This window comes from Nyctereutes procyonoides, unplaced genomic scaffold, assembly GCF_905146905.1.
Source record: "Nyctereutes procyonoides isolate TBG_1078 unplaced genomic scaffold, NYPRO_anot_genome, whole genome shotgun sequence".
NCBI classification, from domain to species: Eukaryota; Metazoa; Chordata; class Mammalia; order Carnivora; family Canidae; genus Nyctereutes; species Nyctereutes procyonoides.
In genome coordinates, this window is record NW_026575151.1 from 3763562 (window position 1) to 3790591 (window position 27030).

At 35.6% G+C, this 27030-nt stretch overlaps 1 protein-coding gene across 9 annotated transcripts in view; it reads right to left on the reverse strand.

Annotated features, from left to right (window-relative positions):
* ARHGAP24 (Rho GTPase activating protein 24) overlaps positions 1–27030 on the reverse strand; it is a 726334-nt gene that overhangs the window by 83770 nt on the left and 615534 nt on the right. The window lies entirely within an intron of this gene.

Consider the following 27030-nt stretch of genomic DNA (forward strand, 5'->3'; position numbering starts at 1 on the left):
TGGTAGTAGAACTCCAATAATAAATTGCAAGATATACAGTAAATTCTGAAGGGTATCAGTGGAAAATTACTGAGGAAAACATTTCCTCCCTTTCATGGAGACTGATATTTGGAAAGCCACCTAAGTTATGTGAAGTGCAAAGTACAGATCACAGATTTCTATGGATACAACCACATCTTAATAGATAACGAAAATAATAAAATAGCACATAATTTACAAAATAAGTCCAGAAAACAAATTGGTCTCACAGTCAATAGCATATTTAGTTTTTGTTCATATTGTTTTGTATATTATAGAGACATTGTTATCTGAAAATTAAGAGTTTTGGTATGCTTTGGTAATCAAATTTTTTTCCAAGTATTTCTTCCTCAAAGGCTAATTTCAAAAGTATCAGAAGAGCAAAATTTCAATGAATGTTGTCAACAGAAAAGTTGTACAACTCTCTAATGAGATTTTGAATATTTTAAAACCCCTATATCAGAAAATGAGAATTAAGGAACTAATAGCAATAATCATCATTTTGTTTGTAGTGTGTAGTCAATACCATACAGCAAACACATCGCCAATGCTATCCTCCATTATAATAAAATTAATGCTATATTTTCATTTCAAGGGTACTTTATAATACTGTTTTACATATTTCTTTTACCCCTTATTAGGTATAATCTCTTTGTAAGAATCCCCTTTCATTACACAGCTAACATGTTTAAGATGAAAGTAGCTACTAACATACTTTTTAACCAATTATAGATCGATTGGTATTTATTATTTATGGTAGATTTCTTTTTTTTTTAAGATTTTATTTATTTATTCATGAGAGACACAGAGAGAGAGAGGCAGAGACACAGGCAGAGGGAGAAGCAGGCTCCATGCAGGGAGCCAGACGTGGGACTCGATCCCGAGACCCCAGGATCATGCCCTGGGCCAAAGGCAGACGTTCATCTGCTGAGCCACCCAGGCGTCCCTATGGTAGATTTCTAATCATTAAGTTCAGAAATGATTTGCTCGAAGTCTCTCTATTTGGATACAGATATAGAGAGCAATGACATAAATAAACATCTTGAACTGTACAAGTTAGTTCCAACTTGCCTTTCCTCAAATATCATTATAAAAAAATGTCTAAAAAATGTGAATATGAGACCAGAAGTGCTGGCTAGATCAAACTGCAAAAAACAAATAGTACTTACAAGGAAGTACTAAAAACTGGTCAGTGAAGGACAATGAAGTCAGATTCACCAAGTTCAAATCAGTCATTGATTAGCTGTGAGATCCTGCATCTTTAACTGAGAGTGCTAAAAGCACCTGCCTCATGGTGTTATTGTGAATTAACTGAATGAATAATACCACAAAATACCTTGAATAGTGTTTGGGACATGGTTTGCTATGCTGTCATTTTTATTCCAAGTATAAAAATTTTGATCCTAAATTTTTCAATAATTTGTATATAACTTGAACCCTTTAAAATGCAGAGAGCTAGCTTATTTTTGAACACATATTCTGAATACATCTATAAGGAAAAATCCTTTTATAGGAAAGTAACTATTGATTTATTTTTCAAGCAAATACTGATTTTCATATTGGTCATGTATTTATTTTTTGTTTTAAAGATTCTATTTATTCACGAGAGAGAGAGAGAGAGAGAGAGAACTAGTGGGGGAGGGCAGGGACAGAGGGAGTGGGAGAAACAGGCTCCCCACTAAGCAAGGACCCTGAGTTGGGGCTCAATCCCCCAACTCTGAAATCATGACCTGAGCCAAAGGCAGATGCTTAACCAACTGAGCCATGCTAGCACCCTTTTATTGGTCATATTTTTTTAAAAAGTACAACTGTGATTTATTTACTTTTAAAAAATTAATGAAAAATTTAAAACCTCAAATAGGCATAGTTACATTTCCACTAATTGTTCACATTCTTGGACTCATTCTTTCAAAATACCTACTATTTGTGCTAGGTACATTAACTACAAAAATTATACAGTTCATCACATTTTGGATATCTGTTTTCCAGATTTTCCTGAATCTGGAATAGAGTCTGAACTTAAGTCCAACAATGTATTTTGACTTATGTCAGGTCTTAGGAATCTAGGCACTTCCTTCGCAGCATCTAATTAAATTCTCACTGATATTCCCAAGAAATAGATATTTCCTTGGCAGAGCTGAGACATCTAGAGCTTATGTCGTCTTCTAATTTAGCTTGGCTAGTTTGGGAGATCAGTGAATTCAAAACTTTATTGGACCAATGGAGGAGGCAGGCAGGTAAAATAGCTGACATGTACATTTAGATCAGTGCTACTCCAGCAATGATGATACAGAGCAGTCACAAGAGAAAGCAAGTCTCGATGAGATAATCACCGATTTGTAGCAAATGGAATGCCATTTCAAAGAAATGTCAAAGAAGCAAGGCAGAGAGTTTGTCGGCTTGAGTAAAACTAAAATTAAAAGCACTGTTTTATTAGGAGGTCTCTTAATACACACCACAAATGAACTTTTTTTTTAAAGATCTTTATTTATTTATTCATGAGAGAGAGAGAGAGAGAGAGGCAGAGACACAGGGAGAGGGAGAAGCAGGCTCCATGCAGGGAGCCTGATGTGGGACTCGATCCTGGGTCTCCAGGATCACGCCCTGGGCCAAAGGCAGGCACTAAACTGCTGAGCCACTCGGGCTGCCCACAAATGATCCTTTGAATGTTGAGGAATATTGGAAAGTTTGGGGAAAACATTTTGGAGTCATAATTGAACTTAATAGCCCCCAAGAACATGTTAATAAACCCTCTACTGTAGTGTTTCTCAAAGTGTGATGAAACCAGAGTGTATATGTCCAGAAAGATAGGAAGAACTGGGTATTTGTGGGAAATGTGAATTCCTGGGCCCAAGCTCAGATCAATTGAATCAGAGACTGTGGCAGTGGGACCCAGAAATCTGTGCTTTAAGATGCCTGCCAGATGATTCTGATGTATCATAAAGTTTGAGAATCACTACTCTTGTAAGACAATTTTCTTTAATAGGCAGAGGTTATAAATCTTAGAATTCATGTACTTCAGCCACACTCATCCCATTAGCTTGTATCCATATCTTACTCTTTCAGTGACAGCCACTCAGCTCACAAAGTATTATGCTCTAAAGCTATGGATCATATCACTTTTCTAATTGCTTATTTGCATTGTTAATGATTAACGCTGTGCAACTAGCCTTGCAAGGACATGTCATTTAAGTTGACATTACTGAATCTAGCAAATTTGTGAGCCTCACACATTAAAGATACCATACTTTTATCAGAGCAAATATTAGAGCATTTCGTTTTGTATCTGAATACAGATTTGTTATATCTCTTTCCCTGAAGTCCAGAGTTTGATGAATGATGTAGAACATGAATTTGGGAAGACATACCACTTTTGAAGATCTAGTTTATAAAGATGAAATCCATTTTAAAAATTATCTCATATCCCACTCTTTTTATTGTTTTTGAATAATAGAAATCTGCAAGATTATTAACTGCAGGCTGATATACAGTTTGCAAGTTACTTTTATATCCCTTTTTCATTATTTTTTATAATAACCCTGGGAAGTAAAGCAGAGCATTAATTAATTTATCCAACATATATTTATTGAACATTTGTATTGTGCCAGTCACTATTCTAGGTTCTGATGATACAGCAGTGAACAAAACAAAGTTTGCAGTCCAGAGGTAAGGTCCAAAGATGCAGATGTGGAAGTCATCCATGCGACGATATTTAAAAACATGGGACTGAATGATGTACCTAGGGAATACTGTTGCTAGAATAGCGAAAATGAAGTTCAAGTGAGCTCCAATGTTTAGAGATTGAGAAAAGGAAGAGGAACCAGCAAAGGAGATTGAGAAAGTGCAGCTAGTAAGGTTGGAAGAGAAACAAGAAAGTATGAGAAGAGAAAGATATCAGGTGAGTCAAGTGCTGTCGAGAGGTTAAAGTAAAATGATGATTGAGTGAGTACAGACCACCAGTTTAGGAAACACGGAGATCATTGAATTAGGCAACATGGGGATTATTGGTGTCCTTGGAGGATCGATCAGACCAGCACAAATAAAATCATCGTCAGAATGCTTTCATAAGATTATGGAAGAGAGAAAACAGAAACAGCCAGTATAACACTTCTATGCATTGTAGTATATAAAGGAGCAGAAAAATGGGGGGGGGGGTGTTAGGGGTGAATAGGTAAGGGAGTTATGGGGCTAAGAGGATTTAAGATGAGAAATATTACAGAATGCTATATATATTAGGAGTATTAGGGGTAGGAGAGGGAAAATTGATGAAGTAGAAGAGAGGAGGTTTATAGATGCCTCCATATTTCTTTAAAGCAATACTCGATTTTTCTCACTCTCCTCAATATCTTCAGTAAATGGTGACAATTAATGTAATTGATTTCTCCCCAAAGTTTGCTACTTTAAAAGTATTTGAAACATCTAGAAGAGAATCATTGATAGAAAATGAACTAGCATTGAGCAGATGTTTCTACGCAGCTCTGCCCACAGGCAAAATAGGAAGGAATGGGGTTAAATTCATAAATCATTTTTTAAAGCTAAATTTTACTACCTCTGCTTGAATGCAGTGTCTGGTATTTGTTCAATAGGAGATTTAATTTAATTGGGTCATTTTCCTTTATACAATATCTATTAGTTTTAACTGTCACAGATGCTAAGTATTCAATTTTACATAGTAGTTTTATAGAATGGGTTTTGGTATATACAAAAGAACTGGTATTTTAAAATAAAATGCTATGATAGATAGCTCAAAATCAAATTATTCCACTAACGAGTGACAACTAGTAATCATAGTGTAAAATATTAGTGTAAAATTAAGAAAACTTAATAGTGTAAAATTAAGAAAACTCTTGATTTTGGTTTGAATTTGAATTTTTTTCTCTTAAGCAACTAAAATTAACTTTATAATCAGGAAAGCTTAACTGTCTAGTACTTCGTCTCTCACAGTTTATGTCTGGATTTGCGGGGTTTCATCAACTCTACTGTGTTATGTTTGGAAGGGCAGGATATAAAACTTGCCCTGGGGCTCTGGAATTTGAGCCCAGCCTTCTAGCTAGCTTCACAGAGAACACATCTGTATAATGTGCCAAAAATGCTAAGAATTAGCATCTTAATTGCTAAGAATGATGTTTCAAAACTATTATCACTTTCACTAGTCAGGATATTGTGAATATTTTCCTAACTTGCTTGATATAAACATTTCACAAACTATGGTTTCCTCAAGTGTAAGCTGTTTGCTCAGGAAATGTTGAAGAGTCTCTGTTCACTTTGTTAATTTCTCAACCTATGCCTGGAATTGGGGGTCTCATCTAATTGTCTCGTTCTGATTACAAATAATTCCAAGACCCTACAGAGGGAATAGGGGCCAGAGTCACATGTTGTTCCCAAACTGACTGTGGACATAGAAATTCCTATAAAGGGATCCCTGGGTGGCGCAGCGGTTTGGCGCCTGCCTTTGGCCCAGGGCGCGATCCTGGAGACCCGGGATCGAATCCCACGTCGGGCTCCCGGTGCATGGAGCCTGCTTCTCCCTCTGCCTATGTCTCTGCCTCTCTCTCTCTCTCTCTCTCTCTCTCTCTGTGACTATCATAAATAAGTAAAAATTAAAAAAAAAAGAAATTCCTATAAAGAATACTATACTTTATCTGCTTCTTAATCCAAAATCCTTGTATACTAATTTAGACTGATTAACAACATCAGGATAGGTGAACTTTTTTTTTTTTTTTTTAAGATCTCATATTGGTGAAATGAACACATTTTAGGATGATTCCTTTTAAAATAAACACACATAAAAAAAAAAGAAGGGGGGAGAGTGGAGAAATAGTCATGCCTACTTTAAAAAAAAATAAAATAAAATAAACACACATAAATGCACAAACACAACTACACTGGGGCTGATTATAGAATATTTGGCTATTTCTTAAAACATGACTTCTTATTATAGGCAAGATTTCCTAATTCAGTCAGTCTTATATGTATCTTAAACTGTATTTCCTTCCAAATTTTCTGGAACTCAAAACTTTTACTACTTCTGATGGGTTACTCCATCAATTTTCAATATTATCAACATTACAAACATACAATCAGGGTGAATGAGCCAGCAAAAATTATTATTAAAGGAGGGTGTAGTATTGCTTTAAATTCAAATTGGTTGGCAAAGAGATGGTTTAAAACCAAACACGGTATGTGTGTGCAGAATCCAAGTAACACAACTGAGTTTTTGGACTTTTAAAAAGAAAAATATTTATGATATTTAAGTGTTAAGATATAATGGGTTGGTAAATACTCATTGTATGCTTGGGAAGATTTTGGCAGATCTCTATGTCTGCCTTGGAAGGTGACAGTTGTACTTAGGAGAATTATATATATGATTATGGTTTAAAATAGCTCAGGGATGTGACAACATGGATAGACTTAGAAGGTATAATGCTTAGTGAAATAAATCAGATTGAAAAAGACAAACACCATATGATTTCTCTAATATATGAAATCTAAAAAACAAAATAAACGAATGAATGAACGAAGAAACAAAAAGCAGGATCAGATCTATAAATACAGAGAATAAACGGATGATTACCAGAGGGAAGGGGATGGAGGATGGGCAAAATGGATGAAGGGGAGTAGGAGGTTTCCCATTATGGAATGGGTAAGTCTTGGGAATAAAAGTCACAGCATAAAGAATATAGTCAATGTAATGGTAATAGTTCTGTTTGGTGACAGACAATAGCTACATTGATGGAGAGCACAGCATAACATATAGAGATGGGGAATCACTGTGTTGTATACCTGAAACTGATGTAACACTGTGTGCCAAATATACCCAAATAAAACAATAAAGAGATAATAGGGTTGCCTGGGTGGCTCAATTGGTTGAGCATCTGCCTTCAGCTCAGGTCTTGATCCCAGGGATCAAGACCTGCATCAAGCTGTTTCTTCCTCTCCTTCCTGCTTGTGTTAGCGCACGCTCTCTTTCACTATCGCTCTCTCTCAAATAAATAAAATCTTTAAAAATTTAAAAAAGAACAATAAATAAATAAATAAACAAAAGCTCAGGGATTTCTATTAGTGCATAAACATATTTAAATATATAGGGAAATCTAATGTGTCAAATTTATAAGCTAATTGAACTTTAACCAAAAACAACTAAGTTATTTTGTAATCACAAAATGGAACATGCGACTTTCTGGCACCTATTCCTTCTGTAAAGTCTTGGAACTATATGTAATTAGAATGGGACAATTAGTTTTGACCTCTAATTCCAGATACAGGTTGAAGAACAATCATCATCATAATGATAATGATCATGATGAAAATTGGAACTGAAATTTAAGGCTCAGAAAACTCTAGCGTTCTATTTCTTTAATTAAAGGAGTATTATTTTAAGTACAAGTAGTATTGAGGAGTGTTTACCTAACAAATAAATCTCCACTTAAATGGTTAAAAAAAAAAAAACCCACAACTTTAATGGACACAATTTTGATGCTCAGAAATACATCAAATTCATTATACTAAACCACTAACTCCTTTCTATTTACTCCAAATTAGAGTCAATCTTTTTTTTATTTATTTTTTTAAATTAGAGTCAATCTTGTTAAATATTTTAGAATTATTACAGCAAGGTTTTCTTGGACTTTTTAAAAAGTTAATTTTATAATTTTGGATAATATTGTGTAAGCAAATGAATGAAAATTTGAAATTCTCCCTTAAAACTATGACCCTTAATAATTATTTGCAAGCACTTGGAAACATAAATATGGAATCTTATGTATGAAAGTTACTTATAATAAATGAGAAACATCTTAAGAAAACCATCATTGGGACGCCTGCGTGTCTCAGTGGTTGAGTGTCCATCTGCCTTTGGCTCAGAGTGTGATCTCAGGGTCCTGAGATGGAGTCCCACCTCTCAAAATAATCTTCAACTACTTCTATAATATAACATGCTAAAAAGAAAAAGTCACCTAGCTTTTATATGAATTTTAGGTAACTGAATCCAATGAGAACTTTTTTAAATTAAAGAAAATTTTTAAATTAAAGAAAAACAAAGGCAAGTAAAAGCTCCTAGAAAAAGCTGTCAGATGTTTTACATTGTACTCACTTTTTTGTTATATAGTATCTTTCATATGTACTACAAATATATACTTCTTTAATTCCTAAAGCTCTGGTTTACTAGACACATGCAATAAGTTAAAATTTGATCCTGCCTGCTAACAAATTAATATTGTGTCTCCTAATTTTAAATCTGCCAGAATCTGCAAGTCAATTCAACCCAGCATACTATCATTAATTAACATTTAATGAATGCCCAAAGATATATGCAGTAGTATTAAAAGTCAGTAAACCAACTGCTGTTTGGGGGCATGTAATATGAATCATACATAATTGCTAAACTAAATCTGGATAAACTCTGAATATAGATTGGCAAATTGATGGACATACTATATTGATAAACTAAAGGCAAGATTCCTAAAAAGCATTCAGTGAGAAATAATAGAATATTAAAAAAATATAATGTAAAAAGGGCACCAAAGAAGTAATTGTTACATGCTGTCTTTCCTGATCTATTCTGTAGGGGTGGGGCTACGGGGCCAGGGGCAATGGCATAAAATAAATGGACTGGCACATAAACGTACATTATATACACCAAGATAGAAAAAGAAAAAAAAAACATATAAAGCCAGTTATTTACTGAAGAAGACTGTTTTGTAGGTGAAAGCAAGGCTAAATCAAGGTCACGGGTTTCTCTTCAGCAGAGTCCATAAACACCTCCAACTTAGTAAACTTGATAGCTTAGAGAACAGCAAAACCTGACCCTACTCAGAAAATCTGAAGAAAGCAGGAATGAACTAGTTATAATAGTTTTTAAAAGATGTTTCTTGGGGCACCTGGGTGGCTCAGTGGTTGAGCGTCTGCCTTTGGCCCAGGGCGTGATCCTGGAGTCCTGGGATCGAGTCCCACATCGGGCTCCCTGCATGGAGCCTGCTTCTCCCTCTGCCTGTGTCTCTGCCTCTCTGTCTGTGTCTCTCATGAATGAATAGATAAAATCTTTAAAAAAAAAAAAAGATGTTTCTTTTTTTTTTTTATTTTTTATTTATTTATGATAGTCACACACACAGAGAGAGAGAGAGGCAGAGACATAGGCAGAGGGAGAAGCAGGCTCCATGCACTGGGAGCCCGATGTGGGACTCGATCCCGGGTCTCCAGGATCGCGCCCTGGGCCAAAGGCAGGCGCCAAACCGCTGCGCCACCCAGGGATCCCCAAGATGTTTCTTGAATAAATGGAGAATTGAAGAATTATATGACTACATTCATTAAAAGTCATTACTTAGTGCTCTTTAATATGCACACAAGCTGGGCCTGAAATATATTGAAATTCATGTAGGGAAGACCTTTTGATGGTTTACAACATATTAGAAAGTAATAAGTGAGCAAAGATGGAAATTATTCAGTACCAATAGTAGAGGCCAACAGAGAACAACCAAAAAAGGGAAATAAATGATAGCATTGCTTACTATTATAAGTGATCTCCACCCAAGATGTAAGTTATCATATAACTCCAAGTTGGAAAATTATTTTGTTGATTTGTTTGTTTGCCTTTTTAATCTATAGTTTCTCAGCCTAATAACAAGTTATCACTTTGTAGCTGAAGTGATTATTTGGAAATAATCTCTGAGTCTAATGAGAATGCTTCTAGGAACTGCACATAATTATTGATACTTTTGATATATTATCTCATTTAATCAGTGCAAATAACCTGCGAGGTAGGAATTACTGTTCCTGTTTTAGAAGAGGTAAAACTAAACACCAGAAGTATTTTGTTCATTTCTCAACATGACATAGCTAATAAATGGCAGGGCTGGAGTTTGAACAGGTTTCAGTTTGACTCCAAAGGAAAAATTTTCTTTTTTCATTATTCAGGTTGTTTTTCAGAGTCATGCTTTATCATGCTTTATCATGACTCACCCTGTACACCCTGTGCATACCATTTCTGTCTTCCTTTCCTCATTGAGATCTTTAAGGATCTTACCCCAAATGAGAAGGCTTGCTGACTCTCCAAGTAAAGTTGGTCCCTCCCTCCTCCCACCACACTCTTTGTGTATCTCTGGTATGGCACGTACAACATTACTGGCCATTTAAAGTGGAGTTGCATCATATAGGCATTTGACTTTGTGCATTCAAATATATTATTATTATTATTATTATTATTTATTATCTAAAAGAAAATAATCCCCATAGTAGTACAAGTTTTTAAGGATCAGGACAGGTTTCAATAAGAGATAATGTGCCAAATATCTTCCATGTTCCCCTTCAAATACACTCTCTGCCCTTCTCTACCCAGCTTCCTGCACAGGGAGACTAACTGGTATGGATAATGGCAGTGGGTTTTTAGGCAACAGCTTCCCATTGTGTTTAGCCAATAGGCAGCCATGGCAGGAGATAGGAGGGAGGAAGAAGTATAAGATCAGGCTATTTATTTCCTTGATTTCCTAGCTCTGGGATTGCCTTGAGTTGGTTCTGTATTTTGATCAAAAATCACTACTCCTCCTCCCTGGAAAACTTTTCACAGGGTACTCTTTTTTTCAGAGTTCTACTAAGACCTTTTTGCCATTGTCCCTTAGACCTCAGACCGGAAAAGCTCCTTCGCTATTACTAAACCCATGTTATTTCACTATTGTTTGGAATCTCCCTACAGGCCACCCACACTTGAACAAGTAATACTGTGGTACAGAAACTTTCTTCAAATTACCCTAACTTGAGTGTGTTACTTTTTTCAGTTGGGACTGTAATTAATCCAGTTCAGGGTGGGTAACTGATTCATTTTAAACCCTTTAAATCACAACATTCTCCTCCTTTCTAAAAGTCTGATATGTTGTTAGTTCAGTGTAAAGGAAAAACATAATAAACTTCCAATTAGTTTAATGCCACACCTACTTACATTTTATATAATTTCAGGACTATGAAGGCACTGTGAGGAGTACAAAAAGAATTTATGATATACTCTCTCCACCAGGGCATTTTGATCTTATTAAGGATACAAAGCAAGAAATGAAGAAAATTATGAAGGAAGCATGAACTGAACAGTCAGGTGCAATCATTTATGATCCAGAGAATAAGAGGTATCATTTATTTATTATGGCTCCCACATACTCTGGACTTCCTCCAGCCTGGATCTAAGCTCTAAGAAACTCCCCGGCCTCCACAAGAGCATTCTCTTTTGGTCCATTTCCCTGAGCCTTTTTTAGCTCTTCTTCTACAATGCCATATTTTTTCCAGGTTCACTGCAGATAACTGCTCTATTATTAGAAAATCCCCGAGATAAATTTAATAGAAACAAGGCATCATTTTTTGGATGAGTTCATCTTGAGCAGTGCTACATGGCAGGCACCAAACTAGTTAAGAACCGTTGATACAAAGATGATTAAGTTACAATTGTTGTTTATAAGTGGCATGCCACCTGATAGGGGAAATTAACAAGCATTTGCATCTCCAATTCCTAATTCCAATAAAAGTCAAAAGACCGTGTGTAAATACAAATGCTTATACTCACACAAACACACACATCTGTACATACAAACACACACATACACTTAATACATACACATCCTCACACATGTGCACACCTTTGCTGGTAATTCTGAATCAGCCAGGAATTCATTTGCATATGAGCTTATAGAAAAGAGAAAATATATAATGTTGAAATCATCCAGGAAATCAGTTTCAAAAAGAGTAGAAAGTGTAGGGTCCTTGATAATTATCAAGATAATATTTCTTTCAATTGAATTCATCTGGATATATCTACTTGGGTTTCAGAAAGTGATTCAGGTGAGAAAAATATATTGAATGCTTCAATACATGTAAAATTTTAAATAAAATAAATTAGATATGAGTGGCTATCGATTTTTATGTTGGCTGCTATAGGAATAACAAATGATACAACATTGGCCACTGGGGGCTTTCCCTTTTTCTTAGAACCTAGAAATATATTAACACTAGCAATATATTAACAACTATAGAGGTGCAAATTTGAAAATCTTTTTCAAAGATTTTGAAAATCTAATAAAGGAACTCAGATTTGGTCAAGGCTGAGTCTTTATTTCATAGTAAGTGTCTGGGCAAGCAAGATTTCTTGTATATCAGATTTAATTTTCTATTCATTTTGTTTCTGTATGAAGATGAAAAAGATAAATTCCTTGCATGCATATTCAATCTCCATTTTCACCAATATTTACCCTCCTGTCAGAACTTTTAACCTTCTTCTTATCTAAAATAAAAATAATGAAAATGTCTCCGCAGTTCCTAAAGAATAGAATGAGGGAAATTTGCCTTGGATATGGACTTTGTTTATATATATGTAGGTCACAAATCTTTTTTTTTTAAAGATTTTATTTATTTATTCATGAGAGACACAGAGAGAGAGGCAGAAACACAGGCAGAGGGAGAAGCAGGCTCCATGCAGGGAGCCCAATGTGGGACTAGACCACAGGATTCTGGGATCACACCCTGAGCCAAAGGCAGACGCTGAGCCACCCAGGTGTCCCTAGATCACAAATCTTATGTAGCTCAGCCACATCTCCTTTATTCCTCGCTTCATGAAATTTAGGCTGTGAATCAATTATTGACTTCTGGTGATGTTGATAACTTTAATGCCCAATATTAAACACGAAAAAAAATCTCAATGCAGGTAATGATGAAACTTGGAGTTCTGTTACTTACTTACATGAAATACGGGGTCAGTATGATGATTTTTATTACACTATAATCTTCCATAGATCTGAGTTTTCAGCTTATGTCAGTTTGTAGAGCCAAGATTAGAATGGCTCAGAATTCAGGGAGCATCAAAATAATCAGTAATCAAGGTAAATGCTATTTTTTTTTATTTTTATTTATTTATGATAGTCACAGAGAGAGAGAGAGAGAGAGAGAGAGAGGCACAGAGACACAGGCAGAGGGAGAAGCAGGCTCCATGCACCGGGAGCCCGATGTGGGATCGCGCCCTGGGCCAAAGGTAGGCGCCAAACCGCTGCGCCACCCAGGGATCCCGGTAAATGCTATTTTAATAACATATTAAGAGACCAAATCCACATAAAAATTCCATTATAAGCAAAATATCAAAATAAAAACAGGATCACTATTACAGATTTTTTTTGCAAGTTTCCAATATCACTATTATTGATAGTTAGTTTGGATATTGTCAACCCCAACTAGTACTTTCCTTCCAAGCCCCCATATCTGCCAAGTAAGCACACTCCCTGCCTTCCAGATGCCATGTTTATCACCATTTATCTGTTATGAGAAACAGCAGAGAATGATATAAGCAACTTCCTTATATGAATAATGGGTTTTAGTATGCTGGACAAATCCATAATATGTACTTTGTATGCTACTAGTTGTTGCCATAATTCTGAAATACTTGTGATAGATTTTCACTATCTTTCTTTTGTATGAAAAATGAAAAAAAAAAGAACCCTGTGTATCCTCTTTTTATTATAAGCATCCTGCATATAAAATAGCTCTTGGACTAAGCAATGTCTTTAGTCTCTAGCACTAGGTTAAATACAGCTTAGCAGTGACCTTGGTGTCAAGATGAAATAAGCCGATGACCTCATTTGAGCTTCTTCCTGGCAGATGTCCAAAGTACTAATTGGCACCCAGGTGACAGCATCATACAACAGACCAAGGTGAATCAAATGTGAGAAGTAATCCATGTACACAATTTCAGATCATCTACATACTTGAAACCAGGCATATTGTTTTATTTAGCTTTGCTCCACTAAATATGAGGAGACTGACTGCTTCTGACAGTCCTGCTATCAATACAATTTAAGGTAAAATGCTCTTTGTATGTATTAAGAAATAAGGTGCAACAAAACACTAATGTACAACATAAGCTCAGGAAGAAGACTAATGTTCAATGGAAACCAAATGGAAGGGAATCTTCTCGCCACACAACACATGGAAGCATGGCTCTTCATTTAACATTTTTCAGGGAATTTCACTGAGTGAAGAGCACAGGGGTAATTTCCAAAAAGGAAGAAAGAATTAGAATAAGAGAGGATGGGGCAGACAAAGGAAGAAAATGGAGACAGGGTGGAAAGTGTGAATATAGATGTAGAATGTAAAACTCCATTATAACAACTTCTTTGTTTTTTTTTTTTATCAAAAAAAAATAAAACCCAGAAAATCTTTTCTATAAGTATAAAAGAATTTGAAGAAAATTTCTTTTACCCAAATGAAATAATGTTCATAAAGTGTCTAGTTTAGAGACTGGACCACATGACCTGATAAGATGTTGGCTAACAAATTACCCTCCTTCCTCTTCTTTTCTGGAAGGTGAAACTAATGACTCTGCCTTTCTTTTTTGATAATATTTCCCAAAGCTATGGAAGTGCTTCCTTTCTTAGAATTGTGACTGAGTCTCTACCTTCAGGCCCAGAACCTTTCTAGTATTATGTGAATTAAATATATTCCAATCTTCTTTGAGCATATTACATTACATGAAAAAAAAATCAAGTAATCCATTTTCACAAAGTCTCTGTCCCTCCTGAATATAATTTTAGGCTTGGTTCTACAATTAAAGATAATAGTAACAATTAAGGATTTATAATTTCTTTTTTTTACCAATCTATTTTTAAAGTCATATGATATGAAAAGATCACTCACCAACAAAATGTATTTGCTTACAAATTTCAATTCAGCAATATGGTGACAAGAGCACTTTTAGTAGTTTAGTTTCAGAGAGCCATTATTCTTTTCAGGGAACTGTCACCTAAACCACTGAAATGAGCCATTTTTCTTTTTTCTTTTTTTTAATTTGCTTTCTTCCCAGTAATTTTATGCAATAAGAAAATAAATCATACAAAAGTAGTATGGATCTTCATGTTAGATGCCATGTTAGGTCATCAAAATATTCCATTTATAGGTCTCAACAAAGGTAAAATAACCCTCAATGGCCTTGAAAGTTGCACATTCTCAAAGCTGTCATAATGACATTGCATTAAAAGCAGCACTAACGTAAATAACAATTTAGATCTTGTCAAACTTCATTTAGTAAAATTACTCAAAAACATACTGGAGAAACTAGGTTTTAAGGTTTAGAAAGAGATAGCATGATGGAAATGTTATCAAGGATCAAATACACTGGAGAAACTACAGGTTAAAGTCCATTAGACAAGGATTCTTCTCTGCAGGACTTCTCAGTCTTAAGTATTCAGAAATGCTCTAAAAAACTCCAGTAAAAGATAATAAGCAGAGGATTCTTTTCCAACTTGACTATGGAAACTTTTCTTCGCAAATCATCTCAAGGGATTTGTCTTTCATGGGATATAGCTTTGCCTTTTAATGACAGTCACCATATTGTGCTGATGTTTGGGGTGCGCACAAAATCTGGAGAGAATTGTAAACAATTGGGGTGCCTGGGCCATATTCAGATCAAGTGAATTAGAATCTCTGGGGATGCAGCCCAGAAATTCATGATTTTAATAAAGCTCCTGAAATAATTTTGATGTTTTAGACACTCTAGTACCATGGCTTGTGTAGGTGTGTGTTTTAAAGAATGCTTCAAACTAAACAGTTTTAAGTCTTGAAGTTGTCCGTTGCATTTGTTTCTTCACATTACTAATGGTGGAAATTTTCAAGCGTATCTCTTATGTGGTAAATTTTTAATAACCTTTTGATTTACTGAACTAAGCCATCTAATATCACTACATTCTGGAAAAAAATACACCCAAATATGACTGCTATGCAATATCAGAAGCTTGAGGTGAACGAATTGTTAGATTTGTAATCAAAACAAGAATTAGGGATCCCTGGGTGGCGCAGCGGTTTGGCGCCTGCCTTTGGCCCAGGGCACGATCCTAGAGACCTGGGATCGAATCCCACGTCGGGCTCCCGTTGCATAGAGCCTGCTTCTCCCTCTGCCTGTGTCTCTGCCTCTCTCTCTCTCTCTCTCTCTCTCTCTCTCTGTGACTATCATAAATAAATAAAAGTTAAAAAAAATTAAAAAAAAAACAAGAATTAAAAGCCCATTTTAAATCATAGTAGCTCAGCTTCAGTAAAATCAAATCCTACATACATCAGTGCTCTTAACATTGCTACAGCTCCAGCAAAATCCAAAATTTTTAGATTTTAGATCCTTTTGACCCAAGATCAAAGCGTTCGGTTAATTAGAAAAAAAAAAATCTGACCTTGGGGCTGTCTTTCTCACGTGGAATACAAAAGTGCAAAAAGTTTCTAATTTAACAAAAAAAAATTAAACACAATGTTTTTGATCTTTTCAATAAATCAGAGGAGATTTATTTTCAATAAAATTTCAATTACATCCTCAGGTGATTATTTCTAAGCATATAGGAAAAAAAATCTGTTTACTGGAGAAAACTAACAAACCAACTGGGGTATGGTTTAACTCTTGACCGAAGTCCAGATCAGGTCAACTAAAAAATTTTAAGTTTTCATCAAATTTCAAAACTCTGGTCACATCTGATTGGTTTTGTTTGCATTCTGTTCTAGACAGTACTGAGGGGTTTTTTAAAAACAGATTTGTGACCCAGCCCAAGGGGAGCATGTTACAAATAAAGACAACCCAAGATTACCAGACCATGATTCCCAGAACATGGAGGTTTTATTTTCTTCTCTCAGCCAACCTTAAAAATGAGTGGTCAGTTAAAGCTGCAAGGTTATCTGAGACAGGGAACTATGGTGTTGTATCAACCTACATTGGAATGTAGAAGTGTGAAGGCACTAACTAGATCCATTCAATGTAACCATTTGGAAATAAAGCTTCCTGGGAAAGAAAATATCATAATCTTTAAGTGAGACAGACCAGTAGGGTTCAGATGTTAACCCTGTGCACTGAGTTTACAGAGATTTTAAGTATCTCCAGGAATCCCAACCACAAAATAAGCGTTACACATTAAATAGGTCCTGAAGAATAGCGAGCGTTCAGTCAGTATAGCCCAAAAGCCATTTATCATTTGGTAAATAGATTATCAACAGAATGACCCATCTCTTCTGGTTAGTAAGGCTACAATAAATATTTACTTCTTGTTTGGCAAATAAATTAGCCATAAGTTGAACATTCTTGAAAGAGCAGAGCTACAATAAAGTTGTTATAGAAACCAGTAAGTTATTTGGCTTAATTACTTTCCCATATATGTTCTCAAGTTGCTTGCTTAGTAAATGCATCTCTCAGGAAGGCAAACTATCACCTAACAATGTCATTGATCCTAGTCAAGTTTTCAATATGCTACTATGTTTAGGATTCTAAAACACTATGTAAAAATTTGGTCACCTATTAAATGTTCAATTATGTCTACTATGTCCACTGCAACTAGTCTACTATGTGATAGGTAATTGGAACATGAAGAAGGAGATTTCTTATTGTTTCAAGGTTCTTATCAGCTACTTATCAATTTTTGCTTCTTGGTTTTTCATAATGGATCCTGACAAGAAACAAATCACCATAGCTTTCTTACTACTTCTTTTTTAACATGAGGGGATAACAGCAAATGAAAGCAAAGGCAGGTCTCTGTGACATTAAAAAACAAAACAAAACACCTTTGATTGGTGTGCAACTCGGATTGGTAAATCATTTATTTTTCCTTTTTTTTCTAATACATTTCTAGTGCCAAAAACAAATTAGAAAGTAAATTCCTTTGAGTTCAGTAATTTGCCCTGAAAAGATTCCTTTTACTCAAGAGAAAATAAGGTGACTCCACTTAGCAAGTTAAAGTATGCATCAGTAGTGAAAGGTTAACTTTGCCTTTAAGAATGTAGGCCTTGGTTCCAACTGAGAGGACATACTGTGAATGCAAACAAAAGACAAGAGTAATAGCTATTGTACCTTCCCTATATGCCAAGCATTGAGTTTGGCATTTTCACACATTTCATTTAATTCTCACAGTAACACTACAATGTAGATTTTATAAAGTCTATTATAGGGATGAGATAACTGAGGTTTATAAATACTGAGTACTTGACTGACATCTGAGAGTCACTTGTCCCTGGGCAAGGCACTGATATTCACTGTGTTCAACTTTTTCAGTGACAAATGAGACTATTCTTCTTCATAGCTACATTGCTTTAAATAAGCAACAAGTTTCATGAAAAGGTCCACATAATCTTCATGGTGATGGTAATAATTATTAACAAGAACACACTTCAAGGGAGGTAGAAGCAACTTAATTTTGTTCAGACCAAATTTTACTCTGGCTTCTCTAACTCATCCACTCTGAATGCCATAAAGTCTCGCTTTATAATTCTTGCCCTGTTTGTGACCTTTCCTTCTTCCTTCTTAATCGCAAAAGTATGACCTACTGCTACCAGCTACTGTACTTCCACTCATAATTCCTCTCTCCTTAGCCAATTGTTTGGATGGTTTAATTTTTCTTGTTCCTAAAAATGTAATAGGTAATCCAGGGGAAAAAAAGAGTTGCAGATATAGAAAATTTTGGAAATGTGTAATACTGCATCCCCCGTGAGAGATGCTCAATGTCACAATGTACATCAGCATATTAAAAAATTAGTAAGGGCGCCTGGCTGACTCAGTGAGTTAAGTATGTGACTCTAGCTTTTGGCTCAGGTCATGATCTCAGGATTGTGAGTTCGAGCTGTGTTGGGCTCTGTACCAGGTGTGAAGCCTGCTTGAGATTTTCTCCTTCTCCCTCTCCCTCTTCCCTGCTCATGCACTCTCTCTCTCTCTCTATAAATAAATAAATAAATAAATAAATAAATAAATAAATAAATAAATAAATAAATAAATGGTATGCACTAGCATTTTCTAAATTTAAATGATCTGAAAACATTTATTGCCCTTTAATTATGGGCAAAGGATCTGAGGAACTCAGTTTCACAAATGCTAATATTCTGTATTATACATATATGAAAGGTTCAGATCTGCTGACACAAAAGAGTCTTACATTTCAGTAAGGCCATAACATATCCTCATGAATGTCACACCAAAACTGTCCACAAATGACTTGGTAGGAAGACATGTGTTTAAGTATTTCAATCATCATATTTTTGTATCAGCAAAACACCCTTCTGTAGAAAGTTTAAAGTCAAGTAGGAATTATTTTTGCTCCTCTTTTTTGAAGCAAAATTTACTGTACTTTGATAGGGGATAGCAACTTCTTTACCCTGAGTTCTCCCAAGAAGATAAACAATGTCAATGAGGCCAATAGGCTTACTCATGAAAGGTAAAAATGAAGTTATAGACGAAGTATTGCCAAATATGGTGAGAAGAAAAGAATAAGAGAGAGAAAAAAGAAACAGAACAATAAAGAGAGATGAAAGAAAGATAGATTGAATCTTGAGAATGGTTGTATGCCATCCAGAATAGACTAATTTTGAAGTATTTATTTGGAAGTTTATGGGTGAGGAAAATAACATATACCTCAACAAAGAAGTTCTACGGTCTTGACATAATAAAAATGAATTTAGAAGAGAGTTTTTTTTTCACTAGCTTTTATCTCATCAATGCATTGGATAACGAACTTTTTCAATTTCCCTCTGTAAAACAGTTTATTGTTACTCATGGCACCCTAAATTTTGTGTCTAATTTCTTTCTTTTTCTTAAGATTTTATTTATTTATTCATGAGAGTCACACAGAGAGACAGAAAAGCAGAGACATAGGCAGAGGGAGAAACAGGCTCCATACATGGAGCTTGATGTGGGACTTGATCCCAGGACTCCAGGATCATGCCCTGAGCCAAAGGCAGGCACTAAACCACTGAGCCACTCAGGCGTCCCAATGTCCAATTTTTTTTTAATATGTCTGTTCAATTTCTACTTCCACCAGCTTGGTAAGATGTGTTTGTTGCCAAATCCATTTGTGTAAGTTACATTTGTTGCAAATGCCAATAAATAGTCATTCAGTCAAAAACTTGCATAACTTGCTATACACTAGCATTTCCTAAACTTATTTGTTCTGAAAACACTTAGAACCTTCCAATACCTATAGACAAATGGTCCAAGGAACCATTTCATAAATATTACCTTGTATACATACAATATTAAACATTCAAATGTCGATAAGGAAACAAAGTGAGATACTTTTATAAAAACTAGTTTAATGCTTTGCAATCAGAACTTATGTAAAATAAAATTACAGTTAAATTAAATGTGGGCAAAACAACAATTGTTGATTTTAAAAAATAAAACCTTAGATGTCACTATTTGTAGATGGCATGATACTATATCTAGAAAACCCTAAAGACTGCACCAAAAACTATTAGAACTAAAAAATAAAACCTATTAGAACTGATAAATGAATTCAGTAAATTTGCAGGATACACAATTGATATACAGAAATCTGTCGTGTTCCTATACACTAATAACAAAGTAATGAAAGAAATATTAAGAAAACAATCTCATTTACAATTGCACTAAAAAGAATAAAATACCTCTTTGGTTAAACTTAACCAAAGAGGTGAAAGGCCTATACTGTGAAAACTATAAGATGTTGATGAAAGAAACTGAAGATGACACAAACAAATGGAAAGATTTACATGTTCATGGATTGGAAGAACTAACTTCGTTAAAATGTCCATACTACCCAAAGCAATTTACGGATTCTGTGAAATCCCTATTAAAATACCAATAGCATTTTTTCATAGAACTAGAACAAATAATCCTAAAATTTGTATAGAACCACAAAAATCCTTGAATAGCTAAAACACTCTTGAGAAAGAAAGCTGGAAGTATCAAAATCTCAGATTTCAAGATATACTCTAAAGCTATATTAATCAAAATAGTATGATACTGGCACAAAATAGATGCATGGAATAGGATAGAGAGCCCAGAAATAAATCTACATGTATATGATCAATTACTCTACAACAAAAGAGGAAATAATATGCGAACAGGGAAAAGACAGTCTTTTTTAATAAATAGTGTTAGGAAAATTGGATAGCTACAGGTAAAAGAATTAAACTGGACCACTTTCTTACACCATACACAAAAATAAACTCAAAATGGATTAAAGACCTAAATGTGAGACCTGAAATCATAAAACTCCTAAAAGAAAACATAGGCAGTAATTTTTTGGACATCAGTCTTAGCAACATGTTTATGGATATATTGCCTTAGACAAGAGAAACAAAAGCAAAAATAAACTATTGGGACTACATCAAAATGAAAAGCTTTTTTCACAGCAAAGGAAACGATTAACAAACCAAAAAGGCAACCTACTGATTGGGGGAAGATATCTGCAAATGATATATCCAATAAGGGGCTAATGTCCAAAATACATAAAAAACTGATATGACTTAACACCACACACACAAAAATACTCTCATTTAAAAAATGGGCAGAGGACCTGAATAGACATTTTTCCAAAGAAGAGGTACAGATGACAAACAGACACATAAAAAGATGCTCAACAGGGGATCCCTGGGTGGCGCAGTGGTTTGGCGCCTGCCTTTGGCCCAGGGCACGATCCTGGAGACCCGGGATCGAATCCCACATCGGGCTTCTGGTGCATGGAGCCTGCTTCTCCCTCTGCCTGTGTCTCTGCCTCTCTCTCTCTCTCTGTGACTATCATAAATAAAAAATAAAAATTAAAAAAAAAAGATGCTCAACATCACTAATCACTAGAGAAATGAAAATCAAAACCACAATGAGATATTACCTTATGCCAATCAGAATGGTTAGTATCAAAACAACAAGAAATAACAAATATTAGTAAGGAGAAAAGGAAACCTTCACGCGCTGTTGGTGGGAATGTAAATTGGTGCAACCACTATGGAAAGCAGTACTGAGGTTCCTCAAAAATTAAAAATAGAAATACCATATGATCTGGTAACTTCACTACTGGGCATTTACCAAAAGAAAATGAAAACACTAATGCAGGGCAGCCCTGGTGGCGCAGTGGGTTTAGTACTGCCTGCAGCCTGGGGTGTGATCCTGGAGACCCAGGATCGAGTCCCATGTCGGGCTCCCTGCATGGAGCCTGCTTCTCCCTCTGCCTGTGTCTCTGCCTCTCTCTCTGTGTCTCTCATGAATAAATAAATAAAATCTTAAAAAAAAACACTAATGCAAAAAGGTATTTGATTTATGTTCATCACAGCATTATTTACAATAGCCAAGTTATGGAAACAACCTGAGTGTCCACCAATAAATAAATGCATAAAGATGTGGCATGGATATATACATAATGTAATATTATTCAATCACAAAAAGGAATGAAATCTTTACCATTTGTGACATGGTTGGACCTAGATGGTATCATGCTAAGTGAAATAAATCAGAGAGAGACAAATACCATCTGATTTCATACATATATATATGGAATCTGAAAAACAAAACAAATGATGGAACAAACTTATAAATACATAGAACAAACTGGTGGCTGCCAGAGGGGAATGGGCAAAATAGATAAAGAGGATTAAAAGGTACAAACTTCTAGTTATAAAATAAATAAGTCCTGGAGATATAAACTACAGCATAGGGAATACAGTCAAGATTGTAATGTTATATGGTGACAGATGGTGATCATATACAGACATCCAAAGAACAGAGCTCAACAGATCTGACTTTAAAAACAAATCAAATAATCTAGGAGGATTCTGAGTTTAAGTTACTTTACAAATGTACTTTGTATAAATGAATCTGGAAATTATAAGCGATACATTATAGGTGCAACTTATGCAAAGACAAAGAGAATACCAATTATGTGACTTCTATTCAAAAGAACTTGATTTCACATCATAATTAACAAATGTGTTTATACTTAAATATTTTAAATTTATTTTTAAAAGTCTGTTTTATATGTATTATTTCACAGCTACCTGCTTTAACCATATTTTTAGGGGAAACTAATTAATCAAATATCTACAGTTCAAATGTGGTAAAGGTGGCTGCATTGACATCAAACAAATGTATCTTGTGGGTACCTGTCTTTTTCCTAGAGGAAGCTGTCCTTTTCTGCTATTGCAAAAGAGAAACCAACAATGTGGAGCTCAAATATGAGTGGGATTTGGAAGACTGATTTTGTTCAATATAAAGGAATCAGGTCTGGAAGTCCAGCCTCAGCATTTCTGGGCCCCAGGAGAATCTCATGACTTTGTGGAGCAAAGAACATTCTTTCTTCTGTACAACAAAGGTATAAGCATTAAAAATAATCTGCAGGATAAGGCAAATTTAAATTCCTCACATTACTTAGTTTTGCATATAAATATACATTAATTATGCTTGCCACAAACTCTATTCCTCCCAGACTTAGTCAGAATGATCAGCCAATGCTGCTGAATCCACCCTGAATAGTTAAGAGAATAAAATACACTGATAGAGAAAGGTAAACTGTTTATAAATATATCAACCAGCTGGTAGACATCATCAAGTGGCCATTATAGACCACTATATTAAGTTTTCCATTCAATAATTTTGATGATTACTCCAGTTTTGCTTTGGACCATAGGTTGACCGCATTAACATTTTAATATACACACCCTTTTTGTTCTTATAATTTATTATGGCAGCCATTTTAATATTGTAAAACTTAGTGAATATTACTGTATGATCTTTATGATCTTAGTTATTCTGTGAATATCCTTATTACCTGAGGTTCATCACATTTTCAAAATAACATCTTGATGTATATGGACTACTTTTAAATTGTAATACATATTGCAAATGAAGATACATTCAGGGATATTTTGCAATTTCGAACAGCACTGAAAAGAAGTTAAACTTTTAATTTACTGTTTGGTTTCAATTTAATTTTACCCAGGAGTTGACCAGATGATATCTCAAAGTATATTTTGTCTCCAGAACTTATTATTTTTGCCACATAATATTATTTTTGTCTTATTTCTTTATCACTGGATATTATCTTAAGAGCCCTTCACCTAAAAAAAAACAAAAAAACAAAAACAGGGATCCCTGGGTGGCGCAGCGGTTTGTCGCCTGCCTTTGGCCCAGGGCGCAATCCTGGGGACCCGGGATCGAGTCCCACGTCGGGCTCCCGGTGCATGGAGCCTGCTTCTCCCTCTGCCTGTGTCTCTGCCTCTCTCTGTCTCTCTCTGTGTGTGACTACCATTAAAAAAAAAAAAAAAAAAAAAAAAAAACAAAAAAAAACCTTTGTATCTTGTTTTTTCTTGTTGATTCTGTTTCTGCATAATAGTCAAATAAAAAGTAAAGAAATAGTGACCTCTCTAAGTATGTGAATAAAGCAAAGATAGGAAATGAAAAGTCCTACCAAATGGTGCCTGTAACATAGCCAAAGTCATTTACTGATTAACTGACCTTGTCCCAAATGCAAGGGAAGTAAAAATCTATTTTGGTTACCAATACACATAAAAAGTTTTATTCTTTTCTTATTCACATTCTATAAATGTATGCCAAGCTATCTATCAAATATGGAAATCCTTATTCCCTCTAAAGATTTTTTCTTCACAAAACTGGAGGTTCCTAAAGTGAAGCAAAGGTTTTTAACTTTAAATACATTTACTGTATTTAAGAACATTACTTTATATTACATTACATAACATTACATTACTTTAAAGCTTGTGCTTTAAAGAATTCCTGGAAAAGTTATCTAATTTTTTTAATGCAGGATTCAGCACAGTTACACACTAAGCCATTAAAACACGTATGCACGTATTAAATCCCAATCGTCTAACTAGAGTAACTCTTTTTTTTTTCTAATTTATTTATTTGAGAGAGAGAGAGAGCGTGTGAGCACAAGCAGGGGGAGCAGCAGGCAGAGGGAGAGGGAGAAGCAGACTCCTCGCTGAGCAGCAAGCCCAGTTCTGAGCTGGATTCCAGAACCCTGGGATCATAACCTGAGCTGAGGGCAGATGCTTAACCAACTGAGCCACCCAGGAGCCCCCTGGAGTAACTCTTTTACATCTTTCTGGATGTTCGTATTTTAAGAGAAGTGGCGAACCAACAAGATCCCAACTAAAACATGTGAGTGGTAAATCACGATAGAGGAAATATATTGTATGCTGGCTCCCCCTCAACCGCCACCTCAACTCACAGTGAACACACCACACATAAACAAAACTTCCTTTCCCCCTCCTGAGCATTTCATTTGCTTCCTCGCTTCACTGTCTTGTTCTGCCTAACAATCTGACTGCTTCTCAGGTTGAAATAAAAAGCAGGAAAACTAGAAAAACATAGGAAGAAGAAGTGATGAGGAAATGTCATAAATAAAGAATGAGGAAGATAAATAAGAAAGAACAAACAAAAAGAAATGGGGGGGAGGGATCCCTGGGTGGCGCAGCGGTTTGGCGCCCGCCTTTGGCCCAGGGCGCGAATCTGGAGACCCCGGATCGAATCCCACGTCGGGCTCCCGGTGCATGGAGCCTGCTTCTCCCTCTGCCTGAGTCTCTGCCTCTCTCTGTCTCTCTCTCTCTCTCTGTGTGTGTGTGTGTGTGACTATCATAAAATAAAAATAAATAAATGTTGTAAATTAAAAAAAATTAAAAAAAAAAAGAAATGGGGGGAGAGGAAGATTAAAGGAATAAGAAAGGCAGTAAAATGAGAGTCATGGGGAGAGGGAAGAAGGGGAAAGAAAGCTACTTGCTTTAGTGTTAATATTAGGTGATAATGTTAGTTTTTATAAAGGGACCCACAAAATGGAGGCCTCCCCAGTGGCCCAGCCTACATCACAAATCTAAACCTAAGTCAGCCTGCACTTACAGGAAATACCTCATGGTGGAGGCAATATGATACTAATCACAATTCTACAACGCAGCTTCAGCTAGCTTCCCTTACCCTAGAAGACCAGACCTGCCAGCCTTAGAGAATCCCTGACCTGGCCAGTTATGTTCTAGTTGCCCTTTGTGGTTTCTACTGTTCTAGAACACCTGCTCTTGCCCCAGATCCCTCAGGAATAATGTTCCACTGCTTGTGAGGCACTGCATTCCCCTAATCCATGGATTGCTTGCCCTTGAATTAAAGGCATCAATTTCATTACTAAACTGTTTTAGTTGTTGCATCATTTGACATTTGTTAATCATCCTTTAGATTTCCTGTAAAAATTTTGTCTCCATTCGTTTAGCTATTTATATACTGGTAAATTGTCTGACTTGTATTATAAAATCAGTCAATTATTTTTAAAATCAGGAAGAATAATAATACATAATTCCTTAACATTGGCCTATAGTCTGATGACTCAACCTGGTAATATCTTGGGGTCACATTTACCACTATGACCAATAATTTATGTTGGTGAAGGTAAGCTAGTACACATATATAGTCCTTAAATACATTCCAAATAGGGCGCCTGGGTGGCTTAGTCTGTTAAGTGTCTGCCTTCACCTCAGGTCATGATCCCGGGGTCCTGGGATTGAGTCCTGCATCGGGCTCCCTGCTCAGTGAGGGGTCTGCTTATCCCTCTCTGCCTGCTACTCCCCCTGCTTGTGCTCACTCTCTGTCAAATAAATAAATAAAATCTTAAATAAAATAAAATAAATTCCAAATAAAGCATAGATTTTAAAAAAACTAAACATGCAAAAAATCTATTTGTATGCAATATATAGAGCGACAATTCCTCATATTTGGTTTTGGAATTAATATTTACTTGAAGTGGGTAGTGCCTTTCCCTGAAAACTGATCAGTGTCCACATTAGCCTTCAGACTGAGAGCCTGGTGGAGCTGGGATTGATTTCATGTGTCAGCTGACATTCTTTCAAAAAAGAATTCATCCTGTGGGAAGACAGATTGAGACAGCCATGTCTGTCCGGGACCATGGGAATGGATAACTGTTAATGGAGAGAAAGGGATCATGCAGTGTAGAGTACAATGCACTCTACTTGCAGTGTCCTCAGTGTGGTACATAAGCAACGCCTAAGGTGAAAGGGATTTGATAAAGACAGAATAAAATCTCCAACAGATTTTTAAACCAAATCTCATGAAAGGTTTTGAGAATTCAAAGAAGTTCACTGGCCAGCACTCACAGGGTGTATTCATCCCCCCCAATGGGGCATGTAAGGTCATGAAAAGAACAGAATATCTTAAGCAGCAATCCAGACCAATCTATATTTGAGTTGAGAAACGAGAAGACATGGCATTTC